This window comes from Protopterus annectens, chromosome 1.part0 (assembly GCF_019279795.1).
Source record: "Protopterus annectens isolate FY-2018-M chromosome 1.part0, PAN1.0, whole genome shotgun sequence".
Taxonomy (NCBI): Eukaryota; Metazoa; Chordata; order Ceratodontiformes; family Protopteridae; genus Protopterus; species Protopterus annectens.
The window spans coordinates 1,498,324,543-1,498,350,938 of record NC_056725.1 but is presented as its reverse complement, the minus strand read 5'-3'; positions in this window follow the sequence as shown (position 1 = coordinate 1,498,350,938).

Sequence of the window (26,396 nt, the reverse complement as noted above, 5' to 3'; positions counted from 1 at the left end):
CTGGAGCATGTGGCTCTAAGAGATTTGGTTTTCTTGAGGTGGAGCATGTCCATTAATTCCGAGTTGGACATGCTCTTATAGGTTCATAGGTTCATACTAGGCCATCTGCCCTAGGGCATTTACAAGCCTAGCCAGAGTTGTTTGGCTTATGCCCCCTTTGAAATGAGTTTATTTTGCCCTTTTTAAGGTTAGATTACTGTGCCTCTGTCCAGCAGTGAAACAGAAGTAATCCCAGGGGTAAACCTACAATCACCCATCCACTCGTCAAGATTCCTCTAGAAGATGGTCAGTGAGGGGCTCTGCCTAACAAGGACTGGGATTCTATTCCAGAGTGAGGGGAGCCTCTGGGTTATGAATCTGTCCCTCCAGCATGTACTGTTTATTTCTGTGCTGAGGTTTAAGTCCCTCGAGCACGTAGCTCTAAGGGATTTGGATTTACTGAGGTGAAGCATGTCCATTAATTCCGAATTGGACATAGCTTTATACGTCAGGCATAGGTCGCCTCTAAGTAGGCGGTATGCAACTGAGTAGAGCTGGAGTTTCTTTAACCGAGCAGCGCATGGCATCTGTTTGAGTCCCTTAATCCTCTTTGTGAGGTACTTTTGGGGTCTTTCTAGTTGCTGCAGGTGTCGGGTTAGGTACATCCCAAATGGGGCATTGTATTCTATTATGGGCCTGATGAGTGATGAATAAAGGGGTACGATGACCTCCCTTGATCTAGATGTGAATCTTTTCATGATAAGGTGGGCTATATAGAAGGTCCTTCTTACCACTTTGGCAATGTGGTTGTCAAAGGAGAGATTACTATCAACTTGGGTACCCAGATCCCTAATTACTTCTTCCGTACTTAATGGATTACCACCTATGTGGTAATTTGTGGGCACTTTGTTTTTGCCAAAGGGTATGACTATGCACTTTTTAGCATTTAGCTTCAGGCCATGGCTCTGGCACCAGTTGTCCGTATCTGTGAGACCCTTTTGGAGGATGCTTTTATCAGCTGGAGAGTCAATTATGGCACCCAGTTTGCAGTCATCTGCAAACTTGGTCAGCCAAAGTCCTCCCGTGATAGCCTGTACCTCAGAAAAATATATACCGAATAAGAGATGTCCCAGGACTGAGCCTTGTGGGACACCACTTGTAACTGGTTTCGAGTCTGACATGGATCCAGCAATCCTGGTCATGTGGGTTCTGTCTTTGAGCCAGTTTGCAACCCATCTTGTGATGTAGGGGTTTATATTTAAGCTAGAGAGCTTATCTATGATGCCCGAGTAAGGTATTGTATCGAAGGCTTTTGTGAGTCAAGGTAAGCTGTGTGGACTACCTTCCCTTCATCTATGGCCTTGGTGACTGTTTCAAAGAAATTGACCAGGTTTAAGAGACAGGATCTGCCCTTGACAAAGCCGAATTTGGTAGGATTCAATGTCTGTAGGTCCCCAATGTCATTGTTAATGAGTTCCATGATGATCCTCTCCATAGCTTTGCAGACCAGGCTAGTCAGACTTATGGGGCGATAGTTTCCAGGGTCCATAGAGGCATAACCTTTGTGGAATGGGACCACTGTTGCTGTACACCATTCTTTGGGTACATATCCTGTAGTAAGGCTGAGGTTAAACAGCAGCTTTATGTGAGGCTTTAGTTCTTCTTGTAGTTTAATTAGGACACAACCCAGGACACCATCTGGTCCCATTGTTGCTGTGTTTTTTGCTTTGGAGAGGGCAGCTGTCACCTGAGCATCTGAGATGTTTGGGGGGCAGCACTCTGCTGGGATAGTTATTTGCCCTTTTGGGGAGGAGGGGGGGTTTGCACTGAACCTGTCTGCCAGAATGTTAGCAATATCTCTGGGTTCAGTGTACTTTTTGTCATTTTGGATTAACTCTGAGCATATCTGGGAGTTGCCTCACAAGTTCCTAACATAACTAAAGAAAGCCTTGTGATTATCTTTAGTATCGTGTGCTATTTTTTTCTCGAAGCTGGCCTTGGAGGATTTTATGAGGGATCGTAGTTTTTTGCTAGTACTGATCAGAGATGCCTTCCCTTTTTGGGACTTTGCCCTATCATGTAGTAGCTTCTTCCTTCTGTTGTACAGCCTATTTATGGCTGGGGTCCACCAGACTGGACGCCTGCCTTTGGAAGATTGGGTCTTGGTTTTGTTTGGGATAGCATGATCCATGCATTCCTGGAGGTGTCCATAGAATGCGTTTATAAAGGATTCTGCCATTTGGGCCGTAGTTTCCACTGGCCCGGAGGCCTTGAAGGATTCCACCTCAGTTTTGAGAAGTGTGAAGTTCACTTTTGAGAAGTTTTTCACTGTAGTTTTCTGGGCTGGGGGTGGGGTCGGGATGTGGATATCCAATGAGATTAATTTGTGGTCCAATCTTACCAATGAGGGGTATACCTCTGGTATGGAGCATAGAGTCCCCATGTTGGTGATGACCAGGTCTAGTATGTTTTCCCCTCTTGTGTGGGGGTGGTGACTAGTTGTTCCATAACATTTGAGTTTATAAATTCTAGGAACCTTTGGGCTAGGGTGTTGGAGCTTGAGTAATGCTCCCAGTCTATGTTTGGGTAGTTGAAGTCACCCAATATAATGGTGTTTGGAGAGATCTTCATATTCTCCAGTGTTCTCAGGAAAGCCAAGTGGGATTCCTGATTTTGAGAGGGTGGTCTGTAGCATGCTACAAACTGAAGGGCAGTTTTGCCCACTGTTAGTTGCACATGGATGGTTTCCGATGCTTCATGCAATGCCACTAACCTGGAGGTGTGGGTATCTTTGATGAATATGGATACTCCTCCTCCTTTTGTGGTTCAGTCTGAGTTTTGGGGCCGAAAAGCATGATATGAGGTATAACCTGGTAGTGCTGGGGTGCTCTCTGGAGCCTTGAACCAGGTTTCCATCACTGCACATATATCGATGTTCTCCAAACTGAGGAGGGTTTCGAGTGCATGCATCTTTAGGTTTAGACTTCTGGCATTGAGCAGCATTACCCTTAGTTTCTTATTCATTGTGTTGACCATGGAGGTGGGTTTGTCTTTTGAGCCTTGCCTAAAAAAGGCACTATGGGGGTGGCAAGAGCCTTTGCCAATATCCGAAAGCCCAGGGGTGACAGGTGCAAGCCATCCCTAGCGAAGCAACTTGGCTTGTCAAGCATGTCATCCCAGGCTGACAGACACTGGATCCCCTTTGAATGACACCAAAAGTTTAGCCAATTGTTAAAATTGATCATTTTGTCTTTATACTGTGGCATCATTCTAGGTGACGGTAAGATGCTGCTAAAGGTCAGGGTCATACTGGCCTGGGCTACATGATCAGAGAGCTCCTCTATGTCTCTTTTCATGTAGTCCAGGGAGGTACATCTCAGGTCGTTCACACCAGCATGGAAGATGACTGAGTCATATTTGTACTTGCCTTGGAGTGACCTGAGTGCTTGTGTTATGTGGCGGATCCCAGCACCGGACATTCAGCTCACTGTGACCTTCTCTTTGTTCAGCCTGGTGAGCGGGACATCAGTGTGTCTGACCTATCGCAAGTGTTTCAGGTGTGTTATTTGGCCTTAATGGCTGTGACTGTTTGGCACACTGACTTTGTGAGCTATGTGTCGCATGTGTTTTGTTTTAGGGTGGCGTTTGCTTGGATGTCTGCTTTGGAGGTCTCTGCTGATTAGGCAGATTTTTATTTAGAGCCTCCAAGTATGTTTTTGTGTGTTTATGTGTATGGTTTGCTTTTGTGGTAGGACTATGTGAGACTGGATTTGTGGTGTGTGAGGTTACCTTCTCCTCCTGACTGGTTGCACCAGTTCTGAGTTGAGAGAGCTCAGCCTCAAGTTTGGCTATATGGTTGCATCTCTCACATGTATTTCAACTTATTGGGAGGAGGATGCTACATGAGGCAGTTGTAACATTGCCTCAGGATATCCAGATTCACCAGCTGGACTGGAGAGGAAACCACTCACTGACCGCTGGACATGCTAGAATAGTATAGGGAAATCTTTTATCACTGAAAAAAGGACCAATAGGGGACAAGGTACTCGAAGGGAGTATATGAGGATGTAGTGCTTTTAGTTTACCAGTGCTGACTTGTAAAATAGCTTAAACTAGCAAGTGCAGGGCTTTAGACAGAGAATAGGGTGTTTAATTTGAGAGACAGAGCAGTTCTAAGGGAAAAAGTGAAGAGTAGACTTTGTGGAGCTGGAAATAGTTTAAACCCGATTAGGCAGCACTGCCCGATGCTGCACTATGCACACAATCGCTCAAAACTGCGCTAAAGCGGGTTTTTATACAGGGGGCTTGAAAGAGCTAGAAATTAGCCCAAAACGGCCAATAAACTACTAGATTCTGTGGTGAGATCACTCTGAGCAGGCAGTAAGCAACCGAGTAGAGCTGGGTTTCTTTAGTCGAGCTGCATAGGGCATCTCTGTGAGGCCCATGATCCTCTTGGTGAGATACTTTTGTGGTCTTTCCAGCTGTTGCATGTGCCAATTAAGGTACATACCAAATGGGGCATTGTACTCTATTATTGGCCTAATGAGTGATGAGTAGAGGGGCACAATGACCTCTCTTGATCTAGAGGTGAACCCTTTCCTGATTAGGTGGGCTACATAGAAGGAATTTCTAACCACTTTGGCAATGTGATTATCAAAGGAGAGGTTACTATCTACCTGGGTCCCCAAGTCCCTAATTACATTTTCCATACTTAGTGCATTACCACCTATGTGGTAATTCGTGGGCACTTTGTTTTTTCCAAAGGGGATGACTATGCATTTTTTGGCATTCAGCTTGAGGCCATGGTTTTGACACCAGGTATCTGTCTCTGTAAGACCCTTTTGGAGGATGTCTGTGTCAGCCAGAGAGTCAATTATGGCCCCCAGTTTGCAGTCATCTGCGAACTTGGTCAGCCACAGTCCTCCTGTGCTTGCTGTACCTCAGAGAAGTATATACCAAACAGGAGGGGTCCCAGGACCGAGCACTGTGGGGCGCCACTTGTGACTGGTTTAGAGTTGGACATGCATCCGCAACTCTGACCATGTGTGTTTTACCCGTGAGCCAGTTGGCCACCCATCTCATGACACAGGGGTTAATGTTCAAGCTGGTAAGCTTGTCTATGATGCCAGAGTGAGGAATGGTGTTGAAGGCCTTAGCGAGGTCCAGGTAGGCTGTGTGGACTACCTTCCCTTCATCTATGGCCTTGGTAACTGTTTTGAAGAAGTCAACTAGGTTTAGGAGGCAGGATCTGCCTTTAACAAAGCCGAATTGGGTAGTGTCCAGTGTCTGGATGTTCCCAATGTCTCTGTTTATGAGTTCCATGATAATTCGCTCCATAGCTTTGCAGACCAGGCTGATCAGGCTTATATGGCGATAGTTCCCAGACTTTGTCTGGGGAGGGCTGTATATTATTGCAGCTGAAAGCGCTTACTTTAAATAAACAGTCCGTGCCGTTTTTTATCTGGTTGCTGCTGCTTGGTATCCTTATTTTCAGATAGTTCCCAGGTTCTGATGTGGCACCACCTTTCTGGAGTGGGATGGTTGTTGCTGTATGCCATTCTTTGGGTACATAGCCTGTGGTAAGGCTGAGTCTGAACAGTGAATTTAGGTGAGGGTTTAGTTCCTTTTGGAGCTCGTGTAAGACACAGCCTGGGACACCATCTGGTCCTATTGATGCTGTGTTCTTAGCTTTGGAGAGGGCTGTTTTTACCTGCATGTCCATGATGTCTGAGGCTCTGCATTCTTGTGGGATAGGCATGGGCCCTTTTGGGGGTGAGGGGGGGTGAAGTATGCACTAAAGATGTCTGTCAGGATGTTGGCAATGTCAGTTGGTTCAGTGTATTTTTTGCCATTTTGCTGTAGCTCAGAGCATATCTGAGAGTTGCCACCTACAATTTTGATATAGCTAAAGAAGCTTTTGTGGTTATCTTTAGATTCCTTGGCAATTTTTCTTTAGAAACTGGCCTTGGATGATTTTATGAGCGAACTTAGTTTCTTGCTAATAATGATCAGTGATGCCTTTCCTTTTTGGAATTTTGCTCTATCATGTAGTAGTTTCCTCCTTCTGTTGTATAGCTTATTTATGGCCAGGAACCACTAGACTGGTTTCCTCTTTTTGGAGGAGTGAGTCTTGGTTTTACTTTGGATGGCTCAATCCATGCATCCCTGTAGATGCTCATAGAATGCACTTGTACAGGATTCTGCAGATTGGATAGCATTATCCTGTAGCAAGGGGGCTTTGAAACTTTCCACTTTGGTCTTGAGAAGTGTGAAGTTTGCTTTTGAAAAGTTTTTCACAGTGGTTTCCTTGACTGGGGGTGGGGTCGGGATGTGGATGCCCAGTGTGATTACTTTATGATCTGATCTTTCCAGCGAGGGGTTTACCCCTGGTGAGGAACACTGATCCCCCATGTTGGTGATGATCAGGTCCAGTATGTTGTCACCTCTAGTGGGCATGGTGACCAGCTTTTCCAGGGTGTTTGAGTTTATAAACTCTAGGAAGCATTGGGAAAAGGAGTTTGTACTTGAGTAATTCTCCCAGTCAATGTCTGGGTAGTTGAAATCTCCTAATATCATGGTGTTTGGTAGGACCTTTATATTTTCCAGTGTTCTCAGGAATGCTGAGTGAGGGTCCTGAGACAAGGTAGGTGATCTGTAACAGGCTACAATCTGATAAGCAGCTTTGCCCACTGTTAGTTGCACTTGGATGGTCTCCGAGGCCTTGTGCTATGCCACTAACCTGGAGGTGTGGGTATCCTTTATGAAAATCGATACACCCCCTCGTGTTGTATTTTGGTCTGGGTTTTGGGGCCAAAGCTCGGAGGGATTTGGATTTCTTTAAGTGGAGCATGTCCAACAGCTCTGTGTTTGACATAGCTTTGTATGTTAGGCAGAGATCACCTCTGAGTAGGCGATATGTGACAGAGTAAAGCTGGAGCGTTTTGAGACGGCCTGTGTAGGGCATGTATTTGAGGCTGGTTATCCTCTTTGTGAGGTATTTCTGCGGGCTTTCCAGTTGTTGTAGATGTCTTGTGAGGTACATACCAAAAGGGGCATTGTACTCTATAATGGATCTAATGAGTCTTGAGTAGATGAGTAGAGGGGAACAATGACCTCTTTTTTTCTGCATGAGAAACCTTTTGTGATGAGATGTGCCATGTAGAAGGATTTCCTGACTACTGTGGTGATGTGATTATCAAAGGAGAGACTACTGTCCACCTATGTCCCAAGTTCTCTTATCACACTTTCAGTGTTAAGTATACTACTGCCTATGTTGTAGTTCACCGGTACAGAGTTTTTACCAAAGGGGATGACAATGCACTTTTTGGCATTGAGCTTGAGGCCATGGCTTTAACACCAGGCATCTGTCTCAGTGAGGCTCTTTTTTTGGATTTCCACATTGTTAGTAGTTTCGATTATGGCTCCTAGTTTGCAGTCATCTGGGAACTTCATTAGCCAAAGACCTTCTGTGTTAGCCTGTATTTCAGGGAAGTAGATACCAAATAGGACAGGGCACAGGACTGAACCCTGTGGTACTCCACTTGTCACTGGTCTGAAGTTGGATTTGGAGTCTGCTACTTTCACAGTGTGGGTTCTGTCAGTGAGCTAGTTGGCAACCCATCTTGTGACATAGGGATTTATACCTAGTTTAGTGAGTTTATCTATAATTCCAAAGTGGGGGGATGGTGTCAAAAGCCTTGGCAAGAACTAGATAGGCTGTGTAAGCCACCTTACCCTTGTCTACGGCTTTGGTGACTGCTTCAAAGAAGTCTATCAGGTTTAGGAGACATGATCTGCCTTTTACAAACCCGAACTGGTTGTGGTCCAGAGTTTGGAGATTACCAATGTCTTTGTTTATAAGTTCCATGATGATACGTTCCATGGCCTTGCAGACTGGGCTCATCAGGCTAATGGGGTGCTAGTTCCTGGGGTCCGTGGTGGCTCCCCCCTTGTGTAGTGGGATAACCGTCACTGTGTGCCATTCAGCAGGCATGAAGCCTGAGGTAAGGCTATGATTGAGCATGGTACTTAGGTGTGGTGCCAGTTCACTCTGTAGTTCATGTAGAACGCAGCCTGGGATGTTGTCTGGTCCCATGGATGCTGTGTTCCTGGCTTTGAAGACTGTGTTTTTTACCTGTGCAGCTGTGATGACAGCAACTTTGCATTCTTCTGGTATAGAGATGGGCTCTTTTATGGGTGAGAGGGGGGTAAAGTTAGCACTGATCCTATCTGCCAGGATGTTGGCAATATCAGTTGGATCTGTATATTTAGTGCCATTGTGCTGTAACTCAGAGCAGATCTGAGTGTTGCTACTGAGATTCTTGACATAGCTATAGAATGCTTTGTGGTTGTCTTTAGAATCAGTGGCAATTTTGTTTTCATAACTAGCTTTGGAGGATTTTATCAGGGATCACAGCTTCTTACCTGACCAGGGAACTCCTCCACTCATGGGATTTTACCCTCCTTTGCAACAGTTTCTTCCTTCTGTTGTACAGTTTGTTTATGGCAGGGGACCACCAGATTGGCTTCCTTTTCTTGGAGGATAGCATCTTGGTTCTGTTTGGGATAGCATGATCCATGCACTTATGTAAGTGCTTATAAAGTGCAATTGTGTAGGATTCAGTAGTCGTAACTGTATTGTCCATCTGCATGGGTGTTCTGAAGTTCACCACTTCTGTCTTAAGAAGCATGAAGTTGGCTTTGGAGAAATATTTTAACATGGTTTCCTTAATTGGGGGTGGGGGCAGAATGTGGATATGCAGGGTAATTAGCTTATGGTCAGATCGGACCAATGAGGCGTTGACTTCAAGTGTGGAACACCGGTCACTCAGGACAAACAAAACCGCATAACCAACACAAATAACCACAAAGTAAGCTAAATGCTACTGATTGCCAGAAGTCTCAGCCTCCAAATGCACACACTTGAGACACTTCTCAGTATGGAGAATATTGATATCTGTGCAACCTGTTCAAGGTTCCAGAGAGCTCATCAGCACTACCAGGATACTACTCATTCCATACCTTCCAGCATCAGAACCTGGATCATAACAGAAAGGGTGGGGATGTATCCATATTCATCCGGGATACCTACACCTCTCTCTACATCCTCTCTACAGGATATGTACCCATAGAATGTTGCACAGCAATGTTCTTCCCACTCCACAGGGGTGGGGCCACAAAAGAACCTTGGCATTCATGCTCTATGAGCCTGACAAGTCTGATCTGCAAGGCAATGGAGCCAATCATAATGGAAGTGAACAATAAAGACATTGGGAACCTTCACACAGTTGAGCACACCCAGTTTGACTTTGTCAAATGCAGATCATGCCTCCTGAACTGGGTGAATTTCTTTGAAACAGTTACCCAGGTTACAGATGATTGAAATGAACTCCACACAGCCTACCTATACCTCACTAAGGACTTTGACACCATTCCCCAGTCAGGTATCATAGATGAACTCACCAACCTGGGCATGAATCGATACATCACAAGATGGATTGCAATCTGGCTCACAAATAGATCCCACAAATTAAGAGTTGTTGGCTACATGTCAGACTTTACACCGGTAGCAACTGCTGTCCCCCAGGGTTCAGTCCTGGGGTCCCTCCTGGTTGGTATAGACTTCTCAAAAGTACATGCCAACAAAGGAGGGTTGTGGTTGACTAAGTTTGCTGGGAACTGTAAAGTGTTTGCCAAAATACATTCCCCGGATGACACAAATATTCTCCAGAAAGGACTCTATGAGACAGATGTGTGGTGTCACAATCATGGCCTCAAGCTCAATGTAGAAGAATGCATAGTAATCCCCTTTGGTGAAAACAAAGTACCCACAAACTACCACATAGGTGTTACCCCCTAAAAACTGACAAGGTAATAAGGGATCTGGGGACACAAGTAGATAGTCATCTTTCCTTTGACAACCATGTTGCCAAAGTGATTAGAAAATCCTATGTAGCCCATCTAATCAACAAAGGATTTGCATCAGGATCAAAAGAGGTAGTGGTGGCCCTCTACCCTTAAGTCATCAGATCCATCATTGAGTACAATGCACCATTTTAGATGTACTCGACTAAGCATATCCAGCAGCTGTAGAGACCACATAGGTACCTCACCAAGAGGATTACTGGCCTCAAACAGTTGTGTTATGCAACACAACTGGTAAAACTACATCTGTTCTCCATTGCATACCGCCTACTCAGAGGCACACTCTGCCTAACATACAGAGCCATGTCCAACACATAATTGTTGAACATGCTCCATCTACGGATAACAAAATTGAGTCACTCTACACACTCCAGGGATATGGACCTCATCACAACAATGAATACAACATGCTGGTGGGATAGAGTACCATCCCAGACACTTGCCTTACTGTGGAACAGAGTCCCAATGTACATCAGACAGAGCCCCTCACTGACACTCTTCAATAGGAACCTTGATTAGTAGATGGGAAACAGACAATTCACACCAGGCAGCACATCAGCAGCCCCACTAGAAAGGGGCTTAGGGTACTAACTATTAGAACTAGGGCTTAGGAGACTACCCAATGGCGTGGTGAAAGCTGCACAACTTGCCTAGGCTAATATATGCCTTTGTGAAGATAGTCTACTACATACCTATGAACCTATGTGACAGGTACATGTCTACAGATAGTAGACATTTACTTCATTGTACAGTCATATTGTACAGCAGGCACATGGACCACATACACTGTAATGCTTACAGATACTGGTGGCTGTTATGTACAGTGGGTGAGATGTGCACCTCATGTCATTTGTGCCATTGGGATGTATGTTGCGTGGGACAGTCCTGGATGGCTCTCTGTCATGGTCACCATCTTACACACATCTCTGCCCATCCATCTTTGGCTTATTATACTATGTTCCCCCTACATATATATAGGTGGGTCTACTTTGAAAGACCGACATGCTACTTCGCCGACACAAAAATCACCGACGCCAGATAACCAACAACACACAAAACCGACAACGCAAAGCACCGAACACCATAACACCGACACACCGACACACCGAACGTAAACAACACATCACACTACATACCATACCCACTAGCCCTAACCCAAACCCTAACCCTAAGGTCCGACACTATCGCACACTTCACTTTCCTGCACCCTAACCCTAACTCACTTAACCCACCCCTAGCCCAAGGTCCGACATTATCGCACACTTCACCTACCTGCACCCTAACCCTAACTCACTTAACCCACCCCTAGCCCAAGGTCCGACACTATCGCACACTTCACCTACCTGCACCCTAACCCTAACTCACTTAACCCACCCCTAGCCCAAGGTCCGACACTATCGCACACTTCACCTACCTGCACCCTAACCCTAACTCACTTAACCCACCCCTAGCCCAAGCTCCGACACTATCGCACACTTCACCTACCTGCACCCTAAACCTAACTCATTTAACCCGTCCCTAAACTACAGTCCCTCACTATCACACACTTACCTTACACGAACCCTAACTCCGACACTAACACACACTCACCTTTCCCACAGCCTAACCCGAAATCCCACAATATCGCACACTTACCTCACCGCTCCTAACGCCGTCACTGTCGCACACTTACCGAGTCGCGATCACACATTACCCTTGTCGGTCTTTCTGCTGTCGGCAAATCACCCTGTCGGTAAACTTACCTGTCGGTCGTTTGGTCTTCGTTTTCCACGTGTCGGGGAATCGTCGGTTCGGTCTTTTAAAGTAGACCCATATAGGTACATAGGTAGGTAATAGGCTATCTGCCTGAAGGCATATATTAGTATGGCCAGAGTGTGCAGCTATCACCACACATAGGGTTAGTTCCCTAGGCCTCTGTGTAGTAGAGCTGATGAAGTGATCCATGGTGTGACAGTTCAGTTTCACATACACTCATCAAGGCTCATCTGGAAGAGTGTCAGTGAGAGACTCAGCTTAATGTAGGTTGGGAGCTTTTTCCAAAGCAAGGAAAGTCAGTGAGTTAGTAATGTATCCCTCCAACATGTTCTATTTATTGTTGTGATGATGATATCCCTAGAGCATGTGGCACAGTGAGCTTGGGTTTATTTCAGATAGCACATGTACATCAGTTCTGCATTGGACATGGACCTGTCTGTTGGGCAGAGATCGCCTGAGTAGACAGTATGCAACAGAGTACACATTGAGTTAAATTCAGTCTTGTTGTGTGGGGCAACTGTTTGAGGCCAGTAATCCTCTTGTTGAGATACTTCAGTGGTCTTTCCAGTTGCTGAAGGTGCCTAGTCAGATTCATCGCAAGTGTGACATGATACTCTCTGATGGGTCTGATGACTGATGAGTAGAGAGAACCTCCTTTGACCTACATGCAAAGACCTTGGCAATTTGTGGGAACATATAGCATGATTTTCTAACCACTTTGTGAATGTGTTTCTTGAAGTAGAGATGACTATACACATGTGTCCATAGATCCCTTATTATTACCTCCATATTTAGTGTGTTGGCACCTATGTAGTATTTGTATGACTGGAGCTCGAGGCCATAATTTTGACACCACATCTGTCTGACTGAGACCCTTTCTAAGGATGTCTCTGTTGTCCCAAGCATCGATTATGACAACCTTTTTGCAGTCAACCACAAACTTTGCTAACCATAGCCCTCGTGTGTTTGCCTGTATTTCTGAAAAGTATACACCAGGCAGGAGGGTTCTCAGGACTGAGCCATGGGGGACAGCAGTTGTTACCATCTTACAGTCCAACAGGGAGACCACGATTCTTACCTTGTGGAATCTATCTGTGCCCCAGTTGGCAATCCATCAGATGACATACGTGTTTATGCACAGGTTGTTGATTTTGTGGATATGACATGTGTGTGTGATGTTGGAAAAGGGCTTTTCAAGGTCTATGTAGGCCATGTATAGCTCATTTCATTGATGTATGTCCTGGGTAACTGCCTTGAAAACTGTCTAGCAGATTTAGGAACCATGATCTGCCTCTGACCAAACCAAAATGGGTAGGGTTGGGTGTTTGTAGGCTCCCAATAGCTCTGTTTATGAGTGCCATAATGATGGACACCATGGCCTTGCTGATCAGGCTTATTAAGCTTATAAGACAATAGTTCCCATGGTCTGTTGTGCACCAACACTTGTGGAGTGTGCCAAACGTTGTTGTAACCCATTCAACAGTTTAATATCCTGTACAGAGAGTGAGTCTCAACAGACTGTTCAGGTGCAGGGTCTGTTTGTTTTGGAGTTGACATATGTCACTGCCAGGAAAACCATCTCATCCCATAGACGCCATGTTTTTAGGTTTGGATAGAGCTGTTTAACCATTGTATATGTGATTTCTGGGTTTTCACAATCTCCAGGTATGGTAATAGGCCCTTTTGTCAGTGAGATGGGGGTAAATATGTAAGAACTTGTCTGACAAGATGTTGGCAATGTCAGTCATGTACATGTATTCATTTACACTTTGCACTGACTCAGAACATATATGAGTTTACATTGAAATTTATGACATAGCAAAAGAAAGCTTCATGGTTCTCTATGGACTCTGGCAATATTTTTTCCAGAACATGGCTTGGATAATGTTAGGAGTGCTCATTGTTTCTTGATGATACTGATAGAAGATTTATTGATTTTCTTTGGATTTTCACTTTCTTTGAACAACTTAAGTACTTGTAGTACATAGTTTGATTATGACAGGGGTCCAATATATTATATGGGTCTGTTTTCATATCACTGTGTGCACAAGGCAGGATTGGTGAATAGTGACAAGCGTCTGGAGTAAGAACTGCAACTGCCAGATATGTGTGGCCCACTGCTGTACTCAGACATGACCTAAGTGTGAGAGCATGCCCAGTATGACCTTTCAGTATGTTGCTGACTGAAATTTAGTAAATTTGTTTATGTGTGTGAGCATGTCCACTATGGGCATATATACTAAATCTGTGTGAAAAATCAAGTTGGTTTTTACTTCAGGGCTCACCTTTGTGTTGTACATCGACAGGAAGCACGCTGTGCCTGCAGGGCTTCCATGAGTCAATTTGCATAGACTTATCAACATTTCTACATACAAGGGGGACAGCTATTATTTGTACATTTCTACCCAGGGGGGCACACCCGATTGTTACTGTGGGTGTACATAGGATGAGGGGTACACCTAACACTTATACACATTTGCTAGGCCTGCACTGCTATGTCAGGTACTCCATTTCAGTCTGTGCTGTTGCCTATTGTACTGGCTTGAGGCATACCACTGTACTACAGACCTTAGATTCCAATTACACGCATATTAGTTTGTGGCTTCATAGCCTACCCAACCCACATCACACTGCCTGGCCTGCTGTTATCTGTCTGCATAGGCCTGGGGGTAGGTTACTCATATGCCTCTTCAGAGGGCATGATACATCATTTGTTTGTGTTTGTCTACAATTGTCCTGCTGGCTGTGACTGTTAGGTATGTGACCCCCAACTGGTATGTGTGAGTGACATAAGTTGTGTCTGTGCCAGTGAAATGCTGTCATGGCTTAGTGGTTCAGTATTGTGAATGTAGTGCATAGTATCCTGAGTTCAAGCCCTGCCACTGCTTTTTATTTTCCTGCTGGGCAGACCTGACTGGTTAGGGAACAGTAAAGCAGATGTGAGCGTGTTTACCCGACCTTGCTCGACTTTGCTCAATGTTGCTCAACACTGGCCGACGTTGAACCGACGTTGTGCTGGTTAGCGCAGTGTGCAGCTACGCACAATTGGATTTAAATATGCTCAGTATTGGTAAAATGTGCTTAGCAGTGCTTTATATTGCTTAAAATAGGGCACTCGTGCCTCAGGTGGTGCTGCAAGGCTGCCTATGTCGGATGCACATAGTACACTCCATATAAATGTTTGAAAAGAGGTTGTGTCAAGTTAGGCATCCCTTTTACTGTATGTACAAGTAAGAGAGAGGTGTCATTTCCAGGGTTCCTACTGGGTCATTGTATGTGCTATGTGTTGCCTCTTTGCCAAGACCAGGGCATACTGGGCATGCCTCCTTCTGCCTACTGGGGCAGGCTCAGGTTGTTCCTCCTCCTCACGCTGTGCCTGTGCAGGCCTTGGCAATGGTGGGGGGCTGTTTGGCCTTGCCCCATGCTGTTCCTGCTGCAGCTTTTTCCACAGGATCATATTGCGTAGCATGGCACATACCATAACAATTTGGGTACATGTAGTTGGTGAGTACTGCAAGGCTCCACCAGATGTGTCCAGGCACCAGAATTGTGACTTCAGCATCCCAAACACATGCTCAATTATGTTTCTTGTTTGTGCATGTGCCTCATTATGGAGTTCTTGTTCAGGTGTGTGTGCATTTCTGATGGGTGTCATCAACCATGGCTCCAGTGCGTATCCAGCATCCCCCACTAGGTGACCAACAGGGATGTCCCCACTGGCAAATCTCTGGTACAGCTGCATCAGATGCCAGATGTGGGAATCATGATAGCTTCCAAGGCAGCCAGCACACACATTCATTATTATGCCCTGGGCATCGCACACGACCTGGCAGTTGATGGAGGGGAAGCCCTTGTGGTTGATGTAGACCCCACCCCGCTCACCGGGTGGTGCTTTGATGCATATGTGTGTGCAGTCTATTGCACCCACTACCTCAGGGTATTCTGCTATTTGGTGGAAAAGACGCATATTGCTGGCCAATGCCTCACGGGAATTGGGGAAATATACATGGTCACCGACATGTGCTGACATGGCATCCAGGAACTGGTCGAGTACCCTGGATACTGATGCTTGTGAAATCCTCATCATATCACCAGTTGGTCTCTGGAAGGTACCTGTAGCTAGTATTCTTATGCCAACACATACCTTGGTATCCACTGGGATGAGTTCCCTTCTGTTGGTTCTGTGTGTGAGGCGTAGCCGGCACAGCTCAAAAATTTGCTGCAGGAGGTCTCTGTCCAGCCTATAGCGCTCCACTATCTTCAGCTCATGTAGCCCCTGATAGGTTACCCTGGGACTGTACACTCTTCTTTGTCTCCTCACTGTGGGTTGCTCAGCAGCATTCACAACATCACCACCCTCAGCACCTTGCACATGTTGGTTTATGATAGCAAGAGCAGCCCCTAACATTTTGTCTGACTTAAGCTTTTTAAGCTTTCCCTCTTTGTATAATGCAGAGTTGCAGAGTTCTTGGGAAAAAAACAGGGGGAAGGCTGTTTGCAGAGTTGAAAGTTCTGGGCTGGACTGGGAATAGTCTGCTGCCTGTATAATTGGCTGATTCTGATATATTTCACCTGGCAGCTCTGCTAGTTCTCCTTGGTTAATTTCCTACTACTTCTTTTCCTTTCTTTTGCCTTTCTGTTTCCGCCCTGGGTGAAGCGCCACGCAAACAAGCGCAAACGTGCACACACGCTGTGTGCATGTTTGCAAGAAATGTCTGATCTTTTAACAGTGGGCACCTTTGGTTTCACGTTTTCAAATAGGACAACTGTAGGCATGCCTCTTGCAATCCTGAGCAACTCTGGGCAAACACAAGCCACTGTGCTTCAATTAGCTTACAGCCTTTCTGACACCCCCCCCCTCATGATGTCACCTATATTCTACTCTACGACTCACCTATTCCTACTCTTACACTCTTGGGACATGGCTCACATGCTGGGCAAAATTGGGATTCACTATCCTTATCCTCATTTGCATATGATTGCATACTAATGCATGGTTACATCTCTCACACTGAGCTTCACCCTCTTAGCAACCACTGCTCAATGGCCATGTTGTCTTCAGCCTGCCATTCACCTGAATGGCAAGATAAGCTTTTTAGTGTATATGCCTATTGTTTGCTATTTTTAAATTATTTTCTTGTTTTTAAAAGCTCCACAGGTTTGCGCGGTGCAGCACTATGCTTAAACATCAGAGATCGGGGAAACAAAAAGTTAGATTTTTATATTTTTAAACATTTATAAATGCCAATGGCCTTATATGTGGCCATTGGCATGCTTCCTCAACTGTATGCATCCTTTATTTGGAGCTGTCATAGCTTCGTTTAGCTATCTGCAGAATGGTACTCCGTTACCAACGGAGTACATTTCTGCCGATAACGCTAATCTTCCACGGACAGGTTAGTGTTTCCTGGATTGCAAATTTACCTCATTTGCATAGCTTTCAGCAGCAAATGAGGTAATTTGCATACCATGACGCTGTCCGTGCAAGAGTAGCTTTAGCAGCTCTTGTGCATGCCCCTGCCGGCTGTTCCTGAATCGCACAGCAGACATATTGCCTGCTTGATGTCTTACACTACTCTACAACTCCGTGCAAGCTTTCCTAAATCAAGCCCATTAACCAAAACAGTTACTCTCAAGAAGGCCATAAGACACTAAAAACATAACAATTCAGATCACATATAAATTGCTTAGTGTCACTAAGAATATAAGCTGATTTATTTATAATCGGCCTTTTTTTTAGATATCACTGTAAAAAAATATGTTAATGGATGTTTTAGCACACGATTATATAAGAAATGTTGTCATTCATTCATTCATTCATTCATTCACTCATTCATTTTTAGGAATGAATTCTTAGAACATAAATATAATACAAAAGAAGTAGATGAGGGTATTGAAGAAGTAAAGATTTTAAGAAGGATTATAACTAAGCCATACATGTCTAATGATACTACAGTTTATTATAATGCTAAAGAGAAGAAAGATATAAAAGAAATTGTACCTGTTTGGCTTCAATATTCCAGTAATATTAATAGACTATGGCAAATAATACATAAAAACTGGTTTATATTACAAACTGTTAGAGAAATACAGGATGTAGTAGGAGGAAAAGCTTGGTTTGGGTATAAAAATAAAAAGAATTTAAGAGGTCATTATGTGATAATAAGGGTAGAAAACAAATTAATGGAACATTGAATGAAGGTTTGATACCACATAAAAATTGCAGCATTTGTAAAGTGTTAGCTGCATAGAATATATTTATTCATCCCAAAACTTTGAAGACATATATATTTAAGACCACAGCTAGTTGTACTACTAGAAATCTAGTTTATTTAGCAGTGTGCAATATCTGCAGTTCATTCTATCTGGGTATGACAAATCGATCTTTGAGAGAATGTACAAGGGGACATTTAATGTTATGTTGTCCCATCTCGTCTTCGTTCTTGCTGGTTGGGTTCGGAGTCGGTCCTCGGCTCCAACTTGGCCGATTTACTAAAGCTTGAGAGCTTATACTTTCTCGAGGCTAATCCCTATCCCAAAGGGTCTATATTATGATTGTGAAAGCTGTCTTTTGTGAATACATGTTCTTTGACACATAAACATTGAAGAACGAGAACAGCAAAGTACCAAAAAAGTGAAATGGAGAATGCCGAATGCATTCCCGGAAGTAACAGGGCCATACAGGTAAGGTAAATCTAACTGTACAAACCTTACCTAAAACACTTTTTTCAAATGTTTTTGCAGAAGGGCAAGCCGCCTTGCACCCCCCCCCCTACTTAAATATACCAGCTCCGAGACTGCACTACAGTGGGGAAAAGGATTCATTTCCTCATCCCCACGATCACCCTGCTGGCCAAGAAAATCCATTCGGCATTCTCCATTTTGCTCTTTTGGTACTTTGCTGTTCTCATTCTTCGACGTTTATGTGTAGATGAACATGTATTCGTGAAAGACAGTTTTCGCGATTCTGATATAGACCCATCCCAACATGCTTAGCAGTAGCTACCCAGATCTCGTTTGCCGCTTGCAGCGTCAAGATTGTGACTACTGGCTCAGGCTAAGTACTTAGAGTTTTTTCACTTATATTGTTATCCTTTCCAAGGTTTTATTGTTGAATTACCTTGTTAGAGTGTATATTTATCCCCTTTTAGTCTAACAACCTTTTTTTTCTACTTGTTGTTAGGTGTTCTTTGCCATTGTTTTCTTCCTCAGGCCTTGCTTTCCACTTTGAATCCATTTAAATTAGAAGGTTCTTCTTATTCTTCCCCACCCTTTCAGAGTAGCCACTTAAGTTAGAGGCTCTCCTTTTGGGGAGTCACCATTTAAATTGGAGGCTCTCCCCCTTTCTTCGTCTTCTCTTTCCTTTAACAAAAAAAAAATATATATATCCTTTCTTGTTATTTGGGCTAGCCATTACAGCCTTGTTAGTGTTAGTTGTTGTGTGCTGTTATTTGTTACAGCCTTGTTTATCACTGTGGTATTTTTTTGTCTAATTATCCACAATGTCCTAAGAGTCAAAACCCTCTGGGTTTAAAAAAATGTGGCTTGTGTTGCCAACAAATATCCTTTATGGATGGGCACACAAGTTGTGTATACTGTTTAGGGGCTGTTCACCTGCAGGACTCTTGCTCTATCTGTGATGCTTTTAGTTCCAGAGTCCTGCAGGAGAGAAAGAACAAGCACTTTTCCATGGCGTTCTAATGAACCCTCAAGATTCTTCATCTCAGGGTCATCAGCCAGCTAAATTGTCCAAAAAATCCACTAAGCCATCTTCATCAGTTCCGAGTTTGGAACAGTCTAAATCCACTGTCAAACCTTTGGCTCTGTTGGTTCCCAGTATTGGCTCTAACAAAGCTAAGTCTCCAGTGGCTCCATCAGTGTCCTTGGAGCCAGTCCGGACCCATAAAAGAACAAGGTCTCCTTCTTTGGAGCTGGTACATTCTGCTCCACAATCTCCTTTGCTGCAATCTAGAGTGGGCAGTCACCGGTCCTCTTCTCACTCCTCTTGGTCCTCTAGGCTTTTGGATCATGATGTGTAGAGAGTAGTCAATAGGCTCCTCAAGTCACAGGCACTTGAAAAATTACTATCAAGCTTAGCCCATAAGGAATTGGCTCCTTCAGCCCATCCAGCTTCTCCATCGGTTTCTCCTCTGACTCTCTTGAGCTCGGAGCCGGAGTGAATGGAGGTCATGGTGGTGGAACCATTGGCTCTGGTTACTCCTCCTTTATCAGTTCCGACACCCACTCCAATCGCCTCGATGTCTCAGCCCATTGAGGGATCTGGATGCCGAAGCTCTCTCGCCGGCTCAGAGGGGGGAAGTGGCATCGGACTCTTGTCCAACCCCACTCTCCCTCACGGAGCTTTGGCACAGGTGAGCTCAGCTCCCACATCAGCCTCGGAGCCATCGCTATTGGTTTGCAGGAGATTGATGTGGGATAGTGGCACCTTCGAGGTGATAAGGAGCATGCTGTCTCCTGAGACCACTCCATCCTTGGCTCCATTGGCTCCTTCTCCCATGGTGCCTGTGACTGCCTTTGACCCTCCTCCTGCCACAAAGCATAGGAAACATATGCCCCAGGATGCCCCATTGGGCAGCCCACGTCTTCTGAAACTTCCCCCAAACACTCGGAGGAGGTCCCTCAGAAGAAAAAATGTAAGAGGAAGCCTCTTGCAAATCCTTAGACAGAGGGGTGGCTGGAAGTCCCTAGCCCCTTCTGAGGATGAGTCTGTCTACATGGGCACATTTGGTTTCTGACCCTCCACCTCTTGGGTGTCTCTGCCTTTTGACCCACATTTGTCTGTAGTGAGTCAAAAGGTGTGGAGCACTCCAGAGACCATGGAACCAGTTCCAAGGAGACCAAATAAATTTATAGGAGAAATCTTTCCTTTCCAAAGGTGTTCCTGTTGATGCCATGGTGGTGGCAGCAGCCACTACGAAGTAACTTGCGGAAACTTCTTCATCTGTCCATCTGCCAAACACGGAGTCCCATACAATGGGCAGGTATGGGAAGCATATGTTCTCTTCAGCGACCTTTACTCTCAGGTTGCCGAATTACTTATCACACTTCACATGACTTCAGAGGGATATCCTAAAGGAAGCATATGTTCTCTTCAGTGACCTTTACTCTCAGGTTGCCAAATTACTTATCACACTTCACACGACTTCAGAGGGATATCCTAAAGGAGTTAGGAGATACCCTTCAGGATCCTACAGCTGAGGGAGTTGCAAACAGGGTGGCTTCCCAGCTTGCAACCTTGACTTCAGTGGTTATCTCCTCCATGAGGCTCATTCCTTATGCAGCAGATGGAGTGAGTAGGGCAGCAGATACCAGAGTTGCTTTGCAGAGACAGTCCTGGATGTGCCTTTGTCAGTTTGTGGAACCTTTCAAGTCTTCCTTTACCAATACCCCCTTTGATGGCTCGTCCTTGTTTGGGCATCAGGTAAAAGAGACTTTCACCAGGTGTGAACAGGATGGCAATACTCTCTCTGCTGTAGGAGTCCATTTTTCCACTACATCTTGACCCTATCCTGAAGATCAGAAGAGTGGAAAGATGTGGTTTTGAAAATCCCAGGGAGCTTCACCTGACATGTGGACATTTTTCCCCCAGGGGCTGAGGGGGGAACAACAATGGAAGATGCCGGCCTCACAGCAGAGGGGGTCTGCAACAGCAGGATGACAGAGATACATTCTCTGCTAGGCCCTTCCAGCACTCCTGAAGGGAGACCCAACTATCCACCTCTGGATGCAGTCAGGAGCAGACTATCATTGTACGCAGTAGCCTGGCAAACTATCACAAAATAAGCATGGGTACTGTCAATAATATCCAGGGCTTACAAAATTCCCTTTTCCCAGTTATCCCCCCTCAAGAGAAAAATGTTCTATCCCAGATGTTCTATCCAGTCTTTGGGATCAAGCTATCCTAGAGGTACAAAGATTGCTAGAAAAAGGAGCCATCCAAGAAGTCCCCACAGACCAAATTGAATCTAGAACTTACTCAATGTTCTTTTTAGCTCCAAAAAAGACAGGGGACTGGACACCCATTTTGGATCTCAACAAGTTAAACAAATCTGTAAAAAAAGACAAAATTCCGGATGGTAACACTGCAGTCTATTCTTCCCTTCTTGGGTCAGGGCAATTGGATGTGCTCCAGCTATCTCCAGTATGCATACTACCACATAAAAATGGACAGGCGATCCAGGAGATTCCTATGCTTCTGGCTGGGAGCCAGTCATTATCATTTCAGAGCTCTGCCCTTTGGTCTCACCACATCCCCCAGGGCATTCACCAAGTGCATGGCAGTGGTCATGGCTCACCTGAGGTGTCTAGGATTCCAGGTGTTTCCATATCTAGACAAATGGCTCCTCACTGCCATGACCGAGCATCAACTAATCAAAGCATGAGACTACACAATTCAAACTTGTTCCCAACTAGGCATCACAATAACTACGAAAAGTCTACCTAGTTGCCTTTCCAGTATATTACCTTCATAGGGGCAGACTTAGATACAAGACACATGATAACAAAGCTACCTCAAGACAGGGTGTCAATAATTTGTCAGCAAGTTTCGTTTCACATAAAAAAGATGAGACTTCAGGCAAGAGAAGTATTGCAAGTCTTGGGCTCAATGCCCGCAGCAATTACTCTAGTTCCTATGGTTCGCTTCCACATGAGGATTCTGCAGTGGCTTCTTTTCACTCAATGGTCTTTCCAGGATTTACCAATGTCACACATCATCTTGATTATGGAATCTTGCAAAAAGGGCTTAGAATGGTGGCTTGTCTCCCCCCAGGTGACACTGGGCAGACCCTTTCTAGACCCCCATCCAGTAGCCACAGTGACCACAGACGCTTCCCAGATAGGGTGGAGGGGGCATTATCTGGGACAGACTGTCCAAGGAATGTGGCAACCTCATGAGTACCATTTGCACATCAATGTTCTAGAGATGAGAGCGGTGCTTCTGGTGTTGCAAGCACTTCAAGATTCTCTACCTACATGGACCATTGCAATTCAGACAGACAATATGTCAGTGGCATAGTACATCAACAAGCAGGGTGGGACCAGATCTTACCTACATTATCTGATTGCGATGCACATTCCTGGGAAATCCAACATGATAGCAGACAGACTCAGCAGGGCCATCCTCATGCCTCATGAGTGGTCCCTGAAGCAAGAAGTTGCAGATTTGATTTTTCGCAAATGGGGCCAGTCATGCTGCAATATTTTTGCCTCTCCCCTAAACAACAAATGCAGCAGCTACTTCACCCTAGTCCCTCCAATGGGACAGTCGCCCAGGGGTGCACTTGTTCATGATTGGCCTCCGGGATTATGCCTTTCCTCCTTTTCCTCTGATCCCAAAGGTACTTCAGAAAGCAAAGTCATTGGATTGCAAGCTCATCCTCATTGCTCCTTACTGGCATCATCAGATATGGTTTCCGTTCCTCCACCATCATCTTCAAGTGGAGCCTGGACCCAGTTCTGGAACTCCTGATGCATCAGTTGGGCAGGCTCCATCCTTCCCTTCAAACTCTCAAGCTGACTGCTTTGTTTCTCAACTTCCAGTCTTAGCCAGGCTCCCCAACATTTCCCCTGCAGTACAACACATCCTAGTATCCTCTCACAAGCCCACTACTAGGAAGATTTACACTAGCAAATGGAAGAGGTTCTCTTATTGAGTGAAGAGCAATGATATTGATCCCTTCACTGCTCCTGTTCACAAGATTTTTGATTTCCTGGCTGAAACATTTGAACGAGGGGTACCTGCAGCTACTGTTAGTGTCCAACTAGCTGCCATCTCTAATTTTCATGTAGGAGAGTTGGGCTCTAACATCATGTTCCATAAGTTTTGCAGAGCATTTTACGAGGTACAACTCTTTTACGGGCCCTGGTAGGAGAACACCCCCCCCCGGACCTAAATTCCACCCTTTGAACCAGCAGCATCTTGCCCCATGAAATTTCTGTCTTGGAAAACCTTTTTTTTGGTTGCCATCACCTCAGCTAGATGGGTTTCTGAATTACACGCTTTATCTATTCGCCCTCCATATCTCATTTTTTCACAAAGATAAAGTTTCTCTTACAACCAATCCTTCCGTCTTACCAAAGGCATGTTCAGAGTATGCTTTGAATTAGTCCATTGAGCTTCCTGTTTTCTTCCCCAATTATGGTAACAAGGCAGAGTATAGACTCCACCAACTGGATGTTCATAGACAATTACATTTTTATTTACACAGGACCAAAGACCTTAGAAAATCAGATCAATTGTTTGTATCCTTTGCTGACAATAAACAAGGTTTTCCAGTTTCAAAAGTGACCATATCAAAGTGGTTGTCAGACACAATCAGTTATTCTTATGATTTGCATAAAAATAAGCCATTGGGAAGGGCCAGAGGACACTCAACCAAGGCCTTAGCTACCACTGTTGCCTTCCCAGCCAAATTGCCCTTAGATTCAATCTGTGCAGCAGCAACATTGGCAAATCCTCATACCTTTATCACTCATTACAAAGTGGATATGGTCTCCCGGAACAGGGCATCCTTTGCTTCCACGATCCTGAAGAGTTTGTTCCAGTGAGCCACCCAAGCACCAGGTGCTGGGGACATGGTCCCAACCAGCATGAACGAAGGTCAGATGGGACAACATAATTTAAAGAGAAATACCAAAATGAGCCAAACCAACAGGCACTCCACGTAATTTAAAGAGGTTATGTACCTACCATAACGTTCCATGTTTGTTGTCTTTCATCTCGCCTTCCTTCTTGTACCCCCCCGTCCTTCCCTCTTCCTGGAGGATCAAGAGGAATTTCTTCATTGGTCACATTGGCTGAGTTTCCTGTTTACATACCAGGTTAGTTAACCATGCTTTGTCTTTCCTCTTTCCTTACTAACCTTAAATGTGTAAGAGCTTAGTAAAATTTGCGTTTACTATGTTTTCTCTAGTGTGGGCTATTACAAATGAGATCTGGGTAGCTACTGTGAGGCATGTTGGGATAGGGGTTAGCTTCAAGCCAGTATAAGCTCTCGAGTTTTAGTAAATTGACCAAGTCGGAGCCGAATCCAACCAGCAAGAAGGAAGGTGAGATGAAGGACAACAAACATGGAATGCTATGGTAGGTACATAACTTCTTTTTAGCAATAAAAAAACAAAGATATAGAAAGAAGTGCTTTAGCAAAACATATAGTCCAGTTTGATGAAACTCATGAATTTAATTTTAGAGTAATTGAATGCGTTAATTTAGGTACTAGATTGGGTGATGTTAGGAACCTTACAGAGCAAAGAGAGTTAAGATGGATATTAGAATTGCAGGTTGACCGCCCACCAGGAATGAATGATAGAGCTTCTATCAAACCTTATTTAAAAGCACGTCCTTTAAGATGAATTTTATTTATTTATTTTATTTATTTTATTTTACATTTGTTGACCGGGATAGTCTAACTGGATTTATGTCCATTTTCAGTAGAGTCCCGGGGAGATAAGCTCCAAGAGATTACTAGACTACTAACATACAGGTACTAGTTGTTATAAAGTTAAACACTACAAATTTTAAACAGCTCATGAATCTTCACAGTTTATACAAAAAACATGTTACAAGCATTAGATAAGATATTTTAGACTTTATGTACAAGACTTCATTAGTAACTAGAAAGTAATTGTTAAACAAATGCATACTTCAAGTTTCAACAGTTCAGCAATGCTCACAGTTTAAACAATACTTGTTGCCTGCCTTAGGTAGGATGCTTTAGAATTATATGCAGAAGAAGTTAACTAGGTATTTTAAATTATCCCTATTAGGACAAGATATGTTTTTGCCAAGGATAGGCCTTGATCTAAAAAGACACAGATAAAGCAGGAATTAGGTCTTAAGAGAGGGTATTTAGGATATAGTATGAGATTAGTCTGGATTTGTACAGGGACATAACCAATGGGTTTTAAGATAGAGTTTCAGATTGCGTTTAAAAAGTGTAAATGAAGACAGTGATGTAAGTTCATGGGGGAGCTGGTTCCAATACTTTCCAACTACATTTGAGAACAGAGCATCTCCTGCCATGTTATTAGATTTACATGTTGATACTAGTAGTTTATTAGATGAGTGTAAAGTTGAAAGGTTCTTATATTGGGTAATGAGACTAGCATGTATTGGGGTATTGGTAGGTTGGAAAAAGGTTTTGTGCGCAATGGTGAGTTGTTTAATGTGAATCTGATTCAGAAGCTCTAACCATCCTAATTGTTTCAGATTATGGCAGTGATGAGTCCTAAAGGAGGGAGCAGTAGCAAATGTGGCAATGCTATTGCAAGCGTTGGCTAGCTTGTTAAGGTTATTTTTTGATAAGTTAGTATATATGGAAGAAGCATAAAGAAGTCTTGAGATAAGGTGGGAATAGGCAATAGTGGTTATGGCTAGTGAGGAGAGAAAGGGTTTTATCCTATAGAGAGAACCTAGTTTCTTGTCGAAAGTTTTTATGGTATTGTTGATATAGGTTTCAAAGTTCAGGTTGTTGTCAATGGTTACCCCTAGAAGTTTAGTTGTTGGATCGGGAAATATGAGTGTACCATTATTGGATAAGACGGAAAAGTTCATTGGGAGTCATTTATGGGTAGGAGTGAAGAGGAGGAGTTTGTTTTTTTTGGGGGGGGGTTAAAGAGGAAGCAGCATTGTAGAAACCAGTTTTCTGTTTTATTGAACACTGAGTTAGAGTCTGTAGTTGGGATTGAGATTTAGTTGAGAAGATTATTGTCGACTC